At 28.1% G+C, this 12,343-nt stretch overlaps 1 protein-coding gene across 2 annotated transcripts in view; it reads right to left on the bottom strand.

The window, feature by feature from the left end:
- The window catches only part of LOC114132075 (acetylcholine receptor subunit alpha-like), a 37,992-nt gene extending 30,249 nt beyond the window's left edge, over positions 1-7,743 (bottom strand). The window contains exon 1 of one of the 2 annotated variants that reach the window (XM_027997461.2): positions 7,321-7,743. The gene's annotated coding sequence lies outside the window, so the exon portion shown is untranslated. The remainder of the gene's footprint in view (positions 1-7,320) is intronic. The other variant, XM_027997460.2, reaches the window with a different exon arrangement.
- Positions 7,744-12,343: the final 4,600 nt, after the last annotated feature.

Genomic DNA, 12,343 nt, shown 5'->3' with positions numbered 1-12,343 from the left:
TATAAACGTAAACAATATTATGGTCCCTTCATTTTAAGGAAAATAAAATAAATAGTTACAACAAAAACCTTTGAAAAAATATTCATTTTTATTCTATAAGTAAAAAAACTATGGAATGTATTATCAAACCATTATACAAGCACGAGTCAAATCTGAGCTGTAATAAATAGGTATATTATAATATTATATAGCTTAATAACATTATACATTAGAGTGAAAACATATTATTTTTATTAATAATTAATTTTTCATTTCAATATATTATATATCGTGAAATTTGTTTTTTTACAAGTCTATTATACTTAGTAAATAATACATACAACAAAAATTATATTTTATTGCTTATACGATATACCAAATTGACTAATAGTTTATAACCATAGAATTCTTACATTAAGGTATAATTTTAAAAACTGTTCTCAGTTGATGAACAACGATATTACCTGATTCTAATTTCGATATTACAAATAATTCTATTTATTCCACTAAGTTTAAATATAAATTTTTTGGTTTTTTCATATTTATTCAACGACTAATCTGTGGTTTTATTAATTGTCTCAAAGGAATGAGACAGGATTACAGAAAGTACCAATATAGTTTATATAGTTTTGAATAAGTTATACCAAAGTTATACCCAAGTTATACCTGAATATAATTTATTTTATAAAATAAATAATATAATATATCCCAGATTATCAGAAATAATAAAATAAGGGATTAAATAAATACAAATATGTTTTATTCAAATATTCAATGCAGTGTTTTAGAATGTTAAATGGTATCTAATTATGTGTCTTCAAGGAGAAGTTATGTTGACGTTGGAGTAAGTACCTACTCAATATTCTTTAATAGATGGACACAATTTGTAGAAATGTCTGTAAGTCGTAACTCACAGGCGTGGATTTAAGGGTCTTGAATCTCCTCCCCCTTGAAGTTTTATTATTTTATTATATTTGTATAATAACATCTATCTTAAATAGGTTTAAACTATAAATTTATAAATTTATAGCTGTTAATATTGTGAACGAATCTCATCTGAATGAGAATAATTTGAGTCTACCTATGTTATCAAAAGTATTGAAATAATGATTAAAATTTTAAAATAAAGGTTGTAAGTCAAATGCACATTTACAACGTAAATAATAAATATTGTATATTACTACCAATAATATAATGGTAGTCTAGATTGTTATAAAAGTTTTGAGACCTAAAGAATACTGGGATTTGAACTTCTATTGCTGACATGCATCGATACCGACAATATTCTTATGACTATAATATGATAATAAATTATCATTAAAAATGTGTTCATTAAAAAATTACATGTTTAATATAGGAATTCTTACATTAGATGAGTTATTGAAAGCGTAAAATTAAAATTTGACATTCATAATATTATATATTATAGTCTTATATATCACGATATTATAGTATTGGAAAATCAAAAGTTTTATACTTTTCAGACGGTTTCGTTGTTATTGTTCATTTCTTATAAAATGATGAAGATTGATTTGTTTGACTGTACGTCTCTTATTCCGTGACAATTTATTTCTCACGCCCTCTTATTCTCGTGGTTATAGGACAGCTTGCGTGAATCACCCCATACAGATTGACATGGATAAAATGCCACTGCGCTACCTCATCTAACATTCTATTTTATCTTCTTCGCAAATCGTATAGTATTTTGACATATTTTATGTTCACGGAACAACGCTTAATACATTCATTGATTTTTGAGTAATGAACTGAGATAAATTATTTTTCGGATAAACTAAAAAGAAAAAAAATCATAGAGTAAATACCTGACTGCTACAATATAAACGTAGTGTACATATTATATAACCTCATTTCGTTGTACACCATAACTCTAAGGTCGTTGGTACAAATAATATAATACATATTCTATATGGAAGTAAAATACTTTGCTCAGATATAGAAGATAAAATTATGAATTGACAAAAGTTTTCAAAATTTCTCTAAATAAAATAAAAACAAACTCGTATAGAGAAAACCCTCTCGAAAGTAGATTATTATGTAGATATATTCCCTTATATTTTATCATATTCTTTAACTTACGATAGTATAGAATCCGGTTCCACTAGTGATATTCTTGTAATCGTATAAAGTTCAAATATATCTTATGGACATAACAAACTTCCGCTTCTTACAATATACAATACAATTTTTAAAATAATATTGTATTAATAATGTATACTAATGTATTACACCATTCGCCCGAGAACAAAATTTTATTTTACCGAATTTATGAAAGTAGGTACTTTTCAAATAAGTTTAAATAGGTACTTTCAAAGAAGTCAAAAATATAAAACAACTTACATAGGTAATTTGTCTCCATTAAAACAAAAATACGTTTGTTTATTATTATGTCGAGGGATACAAAATTTTCAATGAAACATCCAATATATTATTTAATTTCAATGTATTGTTATACGCCGGCGAACGGTCGTAAAGCTTTTTTCCTCATCAGTAGCGTTGTCGTGCATGCGTCGTGTATTTGCATACCGTTTTGAATAAAACAGTTATTGTGCCAGTCAAAGGCAATTCAAGCAGTGATTTAGATGGCACTTAATTGAATTGCAATACTGCGATACCAGTCTATACGCTTCCCTGTGTTGCTGGTGTACAGTAACAATACAATAATATTATGCACAGTAAACGTGACCTGCTCGCGATCAAGAGTTGAGATAGGCTTCGTTTAGTGTAAAGACACAATTCGACTGATGCCGAATAACAGTGAACTTACTAGATTTATAACTTTACTGCGGTGGTCCTTAAACAGTGACTAGGTACTTTTTGCGTGATGACAATGATATATTATATGTATCAATAACGTTTTTATTTTAAATTGTACCTATTTATTTATCTTAAATAAGTTTTTGTGGGAAATTTCAATTTCATCTTAATATGTAATAGTATATATTTTTTATAGAATACAGTTATTAATTTTTCCCACGTGTGCTTTTTTTAAATTCTTTCAGTAGTCAAATATTCGTATATAATATCTATATGTAGTTAGTGATTATACAGTTATGCATAAGATAAAATAGAATATTTAAGTGAGTAGAATACATAATTTTAGATAGTCAATGTAGAACAATTATAAAATACTATAGGAATTTATTATTATTAATAATATTACTGAATCAAGAGTACCTAAAGTCACATCGCTTTTTAGTCGTAGTTAATAAATCATCATAAACCAGTCCTACGTACGTCTTTGTTTAAAACCGTAAACTGTAGTTATAGTCTTTGTTAACCCCGGAATGGATATATTATTACAATGTTATAGTATAAAATGTATCACATGGTTATTGTCTTAAAATAGATTCCCAAAGGCGTAACTAGGATCTCATTTTTAGAGTGGCTGTAACCCTTATATTTTTTCTTTATTAATCTTAATCAAAATTTTCTCCATGCCTCAACATAGTAGTTTATATATTTTCGAATGACTCGTAATAAATTGAATTTTACAAGAATAGTTCTATATATATTTTTAATCAGCAAATTTAAATGTTACGTCAATACAAATTGTCTGTCTTTAAAGCCTTAAAACTTTGTACATACAATATTATATCGGCAGAGCCCTACTTAACAATTTTGGAGTCCGAGGCTTTTTTTTTTTTTTGTGGAACTCTTAACTTAAATTATAAACTCAGTCATTTTAATTTTTATATTCAATTTATTTTCTAACATTACGAATAAATTATACCATAAATATTTAATATTGATTGATGTAAATAAAACGTGTATAATTGTATTACAACTCTTAAAAATAAATATCAATTATAAAAGTTAAAAATTAAATGTATAAATATAAATAAATAAATGAACAGACTTTAATTCAAACAAAATATGTTTTTTTCAGAACTTTTAGAACACACAACTTCTCAATTAAACCTAAAAAATCCAGTTTGTTTATTATGCTACTTTCCGCAAACAGCCAAATAAGTGAATTTAATTATTCTTAAAGAAAAAAGTTATTCTGACTTTTCAATTAATTCTAATTTTGAATTTGTCCTTTACGCTTCACAATTTTAAATTAACAAGATTAAATAAAGCCGTAAGGAAATTTACATAATATTTTGGAAAACTTATTTTATACTATATTCATGTACATATAAGTATATAACACACACACACACACACACACACACACACACACACTTATTATGTATTAATGGGAATTTGATAATAATTCATTTTGCATTATTAAACTTAAAAGTGCACAATCTCTTGCTTTATGTTAAATTCATCAGTATCATTTTTAAATGTATTGATGAAAATATCAGCAGAAGTCTCAAATAATATCTCTAAACTCCAACCCACATTCGTAATGAACTCAAAAATATTACAAACATTATTGTATACACTCTATTTTTTTTATTTTAAAAATATTTGAACTATTTTACAACTGTACCATAATATGAGGACTTTTTACTTTTTCCCTTTATTACCAGTGTACGATAAAATGTTTGTTAATTATTCATTTATTTTTTTTTTCGAGACAATACAATTTTTTTTTTAGAGAATATAATAATATATTATATATTATTTTAAAGTGAGGTAAAATAATACAACTTTAAAGTATTTATAATTCACTTTAAAATGATAACATCCATAAAAGCATATGACATTTTTTAGATAATATTTTTACCTTTAAATTTGATAATAGGTAAATTTGCTATGATATACGTTAGTAAGACAGAGACAACACATGCGGGTATAACATCTTCTCAATCGTAAAAAAATTTATCATTTATATTTCCAGTTTATATTTTAATGAAATTATATATTTAAATAGATGTGAACAATGCATTTGTTATGTTTTAATTCAAAAAATATTTATCGTATGGATTGAAATTTTTTTTAACTACCCATAACTATTATTTTTATTAATTCATAGTAAAATTTTTCAATCATCAAGAATAATTTTAAACTATTATTAGTATATCAATGATTCTATTCACATTATTACCGTGAGTAGTGACCTATACTCAATAATAAAGTACACTCAAAGTCTATACAGCATTGTGATTTCCTCGGGTTTTTTTTATTAAGTTTGTATTTCATGTACGCAAATTAAACTTTCATAATTGGCAAATACCCAATATAGATATTTACTATGTAATTTGTTTGTAAGTTAAATGTTTATATTCTATTTGAATCTTTATATTTGTTTAGATATATTACATAATATATTAGTCTTCCAGATATTCTAAATATATTATTAAATATCAAAACAGCTTATATAAAGAAACATTTGGATTGAAATAATAAGTTGGTAACGAAAATGTGTAAACATCATTATATAAAACACTAACGACAAAACCCATAACAAAGTAAATTTACTAGTGTTGATTTAAAAGATTTTTACATCAGTTTTTTAAAATAACGAGGCTCAAGAATGTTTTGAAGTTTAACAAAAAAATAATAATTTACTCAAATTTATCTACATAGTCGTGTTTTTTATAGGTAGTAAGTACGTAGTTGTCGAAATCACAAAATTAATCGTGTATTTATGAAATAAGTTTAGAAGAATCTACAAATTTCAGAGTATAGTACATTAATATAAATTATTATTGAACTTGTAGCAAAAAAATAACGATGAAGCATATTTTATATTTTAATTTTACTTTGAGAATTAAAACACATTTTGTATTTTGTATCAAAAGGTAAAATAACCAAACTCCTATTATCTCGTACATGGATGATCTTTTTTTAATTATTTTTCCCTGATTAAAAGTACTTATACATATAATGTTTATCTTAATTCAAAACAAATACGTGTCTTTGTTGTAGTCCATTGATTCCAGAATTAAAAAAAAAAAGATACCGATTATAGTATCATAACATAATCATTAACTAATATTCTATGATACCTGACGATTACCTAATTAAAATAATTAGAGAAGTGAGCTTATTCTCATTTCCTTGTAATTTTGTACCATTATTAATATAGTTGTGTAAGTATAAAGTTGTTATTATTAAATTATACTTTACTTGAACAAAGTAATACAAAAAAAGCAATCTATTTATAGGTACGTAATACAATTTGTCGAAATTCAATTTTAAGTACAAAATGCGTATAAAATAAAATATATTATTTTTAAATTACTATATTATATTTAAATCGCCTATTAATCGACAAAAAACAACTAAATTCATTGTATTATCATTATTATTGCAAGACAGTCAACTTGTGTATTTACAATTAAGTCGTTATATAACATAATAGACGACAATATCAACAAAATAAAAATCTCGTTTTAACGGAATTGTTATTAAATAGTAAAAACGAAAAGTTAATTTCACAATCGATCCACATTTTTACATAAGTCAAACCAGTAGTTAAACTTTATAAAGGATAAATTTTGTATTTTTTTTTTTAATTTTAAACTTATTTATAGATCTATAATAAATATTTATTAAAAAAAAATACATCTATATTATTCAATAAATGTATTATACTACTACAAAATATCAAAATATTAAAAGTAAATAACTAATAAATTGGTCTCGATGAATAAAAGGAGTAGGCGTAAAAATAAAGATTCGAATTAAATTAATGAATACAAATTATTTTGATTCCCAATAATACTAAACACAATATACGTAATATAATTTTCCAGTCAACGTACGAAATAAATATGTACATATATATTTATCAACATTTTCCGGTACCTAAGTGAAATAATTCTCGGATAAATACCAAATTAATACGCAAAATATTAGGGTATTTAACCTATTCAACGGGTATTTACCCACTATACATGTCAGTCATTAGTAGCTTTAAAGTGCTCGCGGTATTTACAAATTTAGGGTCCTGATCAGTGATCTCATACTGCCTATTACAATAGCCATTAATCGTTATCATAAAAAACGAGACAAAAATAATTATTGCGATGTTTGAAAAAATAACCATTTCTTCTTATAACTTATATAATATTTATTATAATAAGATTTTTACGACGCAGCTTAGTGCACATTGCACACATATCACAAGTCCGTCGAATAAATAATTAAATAATTTTATTAAATAGTATAAATACTCTTGGTCGCTTTATACAATATCGCGGTCCACGATTCAAACGTAAACCAATAGTAAATCTATTTTCAATCCTAAACACTTCGCAAACACCCGTGTCGGTGTTTCCGATTCATGTGTCATACTCGCGACTTAAAACGTTGGTATAGGCCCCTAAATAGTATAAGAGCGTGTGCGTGTGTGCGCGCGCGCTAAGCCGCGGTCGCGGTATATTATTATTACTATACCTATAATAAAATATTATGTCTTATTACCTGTGCACGTGAATGTATCGTATATTATATATTTTTACGATCGTTATGACGTATATTATGCGATATCATAATATTATAAACCGTTGTCGCGGTCTAACTTTTTAAAATATATTATACGGAACGTCGCGGGTCGAGCAAAATCTCTGGAAACGCGTCATATATACGAACCACGGGCTGCACGGTACGCTCGTACGGAAATAATATTATAATTAACATACGCACCACGAGATTTTCATGATTAGGTAAAAATTTTCTTCTCATTCGACCTGCACGGCGGCGATAAGCGGCGACCACGACGGCGGTGGCGGCGCTGACACGACGACGGTGGCGGAGGCGGCAGCGACGGGCATGGCGTTCGGGCGTCGGACTCGCGTCGTGTGCCGCGGCCGTACGGTTTTCGCGCCGCCGTTGCCGCCGCCTCAGCGCGCCAACTAGGACAACACAGGCGCAATGGGCGCGCCGCCGCCCGCCTCGGGCTCCTTCGTCCTCGCGCGCGAAACCGGGTCACACCTATACGCCGCCGCCGCACCGGGGGGGTGTTTTGCGACCCCACCGCCGAAGCGCGTACGGGGAGGGGTGTTTTTAGCAAACTCTACCGCCGCCCCGTGACGCCTCCGCCACCACCCCGTCCTCAACACGCGCACACACACATACATATATATATATAGGCCACCACCCGTGTCGCACCCACACGTGGGGTCGAGGGGGTGTAGCGGTTTGCGCGAGCGCGCCGCTTGTATATTATATAATAATAATACGATACAATGTGTGTGCGCCGTATAAGTACCTATATAGCCGCCGGTGTACGCGCTATTATGTGTGCGTGTGTGTACAGGGTGATTACAGTGAGCGTTTTGTGATGCAGCATCCCCCCCCCGTTCGCGCTTTTACCCTCGGGCGATGCGTTTATTCAAATCCCGGTTTTCCGCGGAGTTTTCGAGTGGTGTGTAAGAGAGAGCGGTAATATCAAAATAATATTTTTTTTCCGTTTGCAGTATACATATAATGCTATATATTATAATATTATACCGCCACCGTTTGAGGAGCATACAGTGATTTCCGATCGAGAACCGCCCCTTTTAACTACTGTACATAATATAAGTATCGAGTTAAACGGACGATGGAAATCCTTACGAGCATTGCATTGTTGAAATCAAAACCGATTTAGTCAGTCCAGAGATGTGATATCTTTGTTTGTATTATGATAGTATTATATACAACGCACAGAACCAACTCGTTAAAATTTTGATTTATATTCGTCAAGGCATCCGAAAACGTAATGAACTTAAAAATGTACGGTTAGAACTAAACGTTTGTATCATAACTATATAGACATCTCCTCTGAATTGCTATAAAAAATGTAAATACCTATTCAAAATTGTAGTTTTTAAACTTATGTATACTTAAGAATTCCGAAAATCAAAATTTAGAAGGGAAAATTTAACTGGGAACTTGCTTGGTGAATCACCCTGTATATTATTAGTACACAAAGCGGACCGCATAATATACGTAAACTCTCATATTGACATTAATTTAATATTGTTATTTGAGAATGAAAGGAGAATTGCCTATAATTAATACTAAAAAAAATATATATCATTGTTAAAAAATAATTCGAGAAATCAATTCGGAGGGGAGTCTTATGTATAGAAATTTGTAGTAAACAATTTTAATCACCCTCTCTCCTTTGCTGTTTTATATATGCAATTATGTTTTATAATGTTACATAACAATTAACATTAATAGCAATACAAATGTATAATAATTATTATTATTATTTATCATAAAACACATTACTTAATGTTAAGAATAAATCTAAAATGATATTTTAATTGTTAATCACTATTATTACTAACTAGTAACTATATACCTACACATTATGAGGTATTAAATAACATCTCTTATAACGTTATATATATATGTATATAAACTTGGAAATCGAAAACACTCGAATAAAGTATTATTCTTAATATATTTTTTATCGTTAAATAATATTAATAATATTGTTTGTTTGAACCTTTAAGAGTTTTATAAACATCAAAACAAATAAACTAATCTTTTGGAATTCCCTTTTGGTAGAATGTATTTAATTGGTAGCTACAGCTTATTAAACAGAACCCTCCTCATTTTTTAAGTGCACGCCGGAGACCGAAACCACTGTACTTTGTGAACTTGCGATTAAAGCATGTTCGGGATTTCTACAAAATCCCCTTAAATACTAAACCATTTTTTCCTTCTCCTTCACTTTTTTGTATTACATTATGCCTTTTGATGTATTTTTTTAAGCATATACATTTTCGATAAAAGAATCATTATACATACATTATAATATTATCAGTATATTATAAGTCATAAAATCATACATTTAAATGTTTTTTTTTTATTTATAAAATACTTATATTAACGGATTTTGTAAAATTTAAATACAAATATCGACTTATATCCCGGAACGATAGAGACATTTAACAAAAATGACAACCATTAATCAATAATTTATTTTTAGATTTTTTTTTATTTACATCTTATAATATATATCATATATGAGAATTATATAGCTGCATCGTGTGAGTTTTCGCAATTAATCCAAAAAATTCGACTATAGAGTATAGGGTGCTAACGATCGGAATGCACATAAAAAAATACTCTATATAATTATTTTGATTGTATGATATAGACAAATATACAATACAATAAGTATTTAAGTTTTTACCAGGTAAATCGTTTTTGAAAATGTTATTTTGTACATAATTAATTGTTAGTTAAATTATTTACGTTTTTAAAACTCATGTTCTAATTTCAATATATTTTCCTGGGAGTTTTAATGTATAAAATTTAATTGAGTGGATTTAAAATGAAATTTTCAGAGTAACCCTATGCTACAACAAATCTAAACGTTAAATAGATAGGTAGTACTGTAGTAGGTATTTATAACCATTTGACAATAGAGGAATCCGTGACAGAATGGAAAGCGGAGGGCGTGAAGCACAACTCGGTCGCAGCATATTCTCCAATACCTACGCATCGTTACTTATCATTTAGGAAATAATAGTTATTTTCTTCCATTGATAACGCTGTAATCACAATCAAAACTCGTATATTTTTTCGTTGATGGACTATTTGTGGTTTCTTATTCATTTTTTACAAGTCTATTCTATTTTTTGCTGCAAGTAAGTGAAATTTAATATTACACAATAGCCTGAATATTATTATAAATACATCTGAAAACATACTACTGTTAAATCATTATTATTGTTTGATATATTGATATTCACGTTTTCGTGATAAAAAAGGTTGTTTTGTTATGAATTCTATTTTGGGGTACAACGAAACGAGACAGTATGAGGTATCACGAAGGCATAACCAATTTAACGAGCTTATTTGTCGAAGTCTTATTTTTTAATTACTTACGTTTTCTCGTTTGAAATTTGATTTTCATATTATGTATAAAATTATACAACATTTTTATGTTACAGTATCGTTTAAATTTTAGGTTCGTACATGTTTATTAATTTTATTAGTTATTAGCGTTGTTATAGACTTATAATATATTATTTTTCGAATTAAATAAAAGATTTTGGTTATAAATTATAATATTAAAAACTCTATTATATTGTTATATTTCAACAATGCAACAGACAATATTGACAATACGGCGTTATGAATAGGCAATTTAGGCACATAGATGTCTTGTATCCATTTTTCTGATTATAATAATATATTTTAAAAAACGGTTTTATTGAAATTAACCTACCAGCTGTGGTCATAATTGTTATGAGATGTAAAAAAAATCAATATACATTTTAACTTATATTTAATTAAAATTTTTTATTTATTCAATAGTGCCATTATATTATCACCCATTCTATACATAAAATCGTGTTCGATTGAAAAATATTAAGAATAATGGTCTCTTATATGACTGAGAGTCGAGAAACGTATAACGATATGATAAAATACACAATACTGAGTTACAGTGAATTTATAGAAAGCCAAATATCCTCTCATAGTCGTATAAAGGTTTTTCCGTTTTACGAAGAGTGAATAGACAAGGTGACAAAAGATGTGAGGTAAACTATTCCTATGTAAACTTCATGCAATATTTAAGTATTTATTGAGAATTTCTTTGATGTTGTGCGAGAGATTAAGAATTATGCTCGTTGATTCGTAAATGGGGGGCGTTCTTTAATATTATATTTTTTATTATGATGCGTGTTTGACGTATATTATTATTATTATTTATTTATTGTTATTATTATTATTTATTGAATTTATTGAATACTGGTGGGCGATCTTTGCTTGTTAAAAAGTAATGCGTATCAATTATAGTGTTTCCGATTATTATTCTAGAGGTAGAAATATATGTACGTCAGCCGAGGTGTATAATACATTAATACCATTATTTCACTGACATTTTAATGGATTTAAGTTTATTGATAGATGGCTCGGAGTACCAGTAATGTTTCCACGACAAGATAGTCTTATTTCAACCATTTTTCATCGTACATATTATTATAATATCTTGTTAAGAATTTCAGCATGACTTCTGTTTTCTATCTCAGGACTATATCATAATAATACATTGTATAGGTATATATATTTTTCTGTAACAGATTTTCTCCGATTTTATCTATTTAATTACCAAAAACACTTCCTCAATTTTACCTACCTTAAGTATAATATCAGGGCCTGATTAAGATTTATTTATAATTTACTTAATGATATTTTACTCTTAACCATACACTAATGCTTCACACTCCATGTTTTAAATTTAAAAAACTATTATCATTTCAACGTCAATTTTGGTTCATATTATAAAATTATAAAAAAATTTGCTATTTTGTTTCGACCTTTGACTTTGCCGCCCTAGAAAGCTTTAGCCTTAACAGCCTAAACGGTAATATGGTCATAACTGTATGTCATTTTTACCACCTTTCTTCTTTGAACCGTTTATTCACACACATTCTATTGAACTCTAGAGCTTTGATTTCAGTTTCTTCTACCCAGAACATTCAAGGCTTCAAAG

This window comes from Aphis gossypii, chromosome 3, assembly GCF_020184175.1.
Source record: "Aphis gossypii isolate Hap1 chromosome 3, ASM2018417v2, whole genome shotgun sequence".
Lineage (NCBI taxonomy): Eukaryota > Metazoa > Arthropoda > Insecta > Hemiptera > Aphididae > Aphis > Aphis gossypii.
The sequence above is the reverse complement of the archived record's forward strand: the minus strand, read 5'-3'. Positions and strand labels throughout refer to the sequence as shown.